Raw genomic sequence first — 3,271 nt, forward strand, 5'->3', positions numbered from 1 at the left:
ACCTTAATGTTTTTTAAGCCCCTATATCTGTAGATGAGAGCAGAAAAATTGATTTACCAACATAAAGGATATACAATTATAGATAGTTTGCATGCCTGTCATTAACCCACAACCACCTTAAATTAGTCACTTAGCTTTAAAGAGTGACGTTATCCCTCCTGTTGACAATTAATTAAAAATTTTAATAATAAAGAAAGACCCCTCCTTATAAATAAGTATGCTTATTATTGTTGCAGTTGATTCTGGATCAAATAATCTCTCACTGCACAATTACAGCTCGAAATATGAACCATAAACTGGAAGTAAACTAGGAAAAAGTTAATTTTCTAATTAGAAAATGCAGGGTGTCTGAAACCAAAGAAGGCTCTTAGGCTCTTATTATGATACTATATTATTATTATTATTATTATTATTATTATTATTATTATTATTATTATTATTATTATTTATTTATTTATTTATTTCTTAGCAGACACCCTTATCCAGGGTGACTTACAATCGTAAGCAAATACATTTCAAGTGTTACAATACAAGTAATACAATAAGAGCAAGAAATACAATAACTTTTGTTCAAGTGTGACAAACCACAATTCAATAATACAGCAGATAATAGTGATAGTTACATTAGGATATGATTAAATAGTGATAGTTACATCAGGATATGATTAAATACAAAATACTACAGGTTAAACACTTGGCAGATTACAGTATTCTGAAGTACAGGATTAAATGCAGTAAAATAGGGGGCAGATAAGAGCAAAATAAAGCACATTTAAATGAAGGGTGATAGTGTCCCAGGATACAAACAGAGGAGTTCTACAGGTACTGTTTGAAGAGGTGAGTCTTAAGGAGGCGCCGGAATGTGGTCAGGGACTGGGCAGTCCTGACATCTGTAGGAAGGTCATTCCACCACTGCGGAGCAAGGGTGGAGAAGGAGCGGGCTCTGGAGGCAGGGGAGCGTAGCGGAGGTAGAGCCAGTCTTCTAGTGCAGGTGGAGCGGAGAGGTCAAGTGGGGGTGTAGGGAGAGATGAGGGTCTGGAGGTAGCTGGGTGCAGTCTGGTCAAGGCATCTGTAGGCTAGTACAAGAGTTTTGAACTGGATGCGAGCGGTGATCGGGAGCCAGTGGAGCGAGCAGAGTAGTGGAGTAGCGTGGGCGAAGCGAGGCAGAGAGAACACCAGGCGGGCAGCAGAGTTCTGGATGAGCTGGAGCGGACGGGTGGCGGACGCAGGGAGGCCAGCCAGGAGGGAGTTGCAGTAGTCTAGGCACATTACACTGTGTCTTGACTGACAGTTTAATTATATGGCTGCAATTGTAATATTTTAAATACCATAATAAACCCCTTTAAATTAATGTGCCTTTATTTCTTGCTTGGTGTGGCTATTGAATCAAATCTAACTGAATTGGCTGTTAATTGTGCTGAACTGTATACTATGATATACAACCATCTGACTTCATATCTCAGATAATGCTGTCTAACTTTAAAGTTTCTTAGCAAGCCAAATATGTCTCCTCCTGTTTAAAAGATTTACCAGTGTTTTAAGATTGCAAATATATCTCGTCTGTCTGTGAATATAAAGTGTTCTGGGGGCCAGATACTTCTTTTTGAAGTGATGCACTGTGACAGGCAAGTGCAGTACTGGCCATTGATAGAACTTGATGTGACTGGCCTGAGGGGGAAATGCAATGTACGACATTGCAGTGCCAACTGTTGGTAGTACACAACGTGCCTATTTATTGTTGGTAGTACACAACGTGCCTATTTATTGTTGGTAGTACACAACGTGCCTATTTATTGTACGCATTCTATCTGCAACTTTAAAGCAAAAGCAGCATATTTTCAAAACTCGGTAACTCAGCAAGAGATTGTTGAAAAAAAGTCTGGGTCTAAAAAGGTTCATTGCATTTTATGTAAAACTACTTATACAACATAGCTTAACGGGACAAAACAAGTGAGTTACTCAAAATCCATTTATTAATAATATCTTTATATAGCGCCTTTCATAGTGGACCACCACCACCACAAAGTGCTTGACAGAGGTAGGCTAACATTGATTTAACATCTCATCCACAGGATGATGCACAAGGAGGTTAAGTGACTTGCTCAGGGTCACACAGTGAGACAGTTGCAGAGGTGGGATTTGAACCGGTGACTTTCTGGTTACAAACCCTGGACTTCAACCACTGGACCTCCGATGATTCATCCATGGCTTCAGCCCTCTCCATTAAGAGGATCTAACAATGCCCCAAGAGAGAGGAAGGTCCGTCATGGCAATGTCTGATGTTAAATTAATATAGAAAAGCATATTTAATTTCAATCTATAGCGGTTTTTTTTTTTCTTACTGGGAAAAGTGTCCAAAATATTGTCTATTGTTCACTGAATGTTCACTGAATCTGAAACTTTTATTTAATTAAATATGTTGCGTTCAAGTTCATAACTAACATTCTAATTCAGACCAGAAAGACACATGGGCAATAACCTGCAAATTTCAGAAATGTTACTATTGATACAGCTTGCTGAAACTTTCGTTTAGTTTCGTTTTGCATGAAGGCAGAAACGTGCAAAGGTATCAGCTATCGAATCGGCATTGTTATGCCAGTGTCGTCCACTATGTAGGTCCCTCTTCTTACCTGCAGGTGTGAAAATATACATTTTGTTGTAACAAATTGTGTTAATACCTGATATATGATGCTGAGGTTATTGTGATACATAATAACCAAACGCCCCACAGACTTAGTCTTGTGGTGTCTTTTTTTACCTTGATACATTTTATTTTTTTTAAATGGAATAGATTCATAAATATGCATCGTAGGCAAGACTGAAAAACATATACTGGTGCATACTGCTTAAAACTGTTTGCATTCCATCGCTTTCTACGTTAAATAAACAAATGGCATGCATGTGCAGAACGTTTACTAGAGTCATTAGACCTCATTAAATTCATGGTTAAATAAAATAATACAGCAGCATATCAAATAATCGATTGCTCCACTAAACCATTATATATGGATATTATTACATTCACCTCAACTAAACATTATACTCTGGTTTCTCATCTTAAAAAAAATATTAGGAGATGGTGGATATTTATGTTTTATGTTATGATTAGAGTTAAATTCTTATATGAATATAGATGGGTCATAAAAAAAATAAAAAATAAAAAGCAAAAAAAAAAAACAGGCTGCAACCATTGCCTAGTTTAAACTGCTGATTAAGTCTTAATGTAAGTCCACTACTGTAAGATACATATTGACAAAAATAAACTTGTTTC

Source organism: Acipenser ruthenus, chromosome 14, assembly GCF_902713425.1.
Source record: "Acipenser ruthenus chromosome 14, fAciRut3.2 maternal haplotype, whole genome shotgun sequence".
Lineage (NCBI taxonomy): Eukaryota > Metazoa > Chordata > Actinopteri > Acipenseriformes > Acipenseridae > Acipenser > Acipenser ruthenus.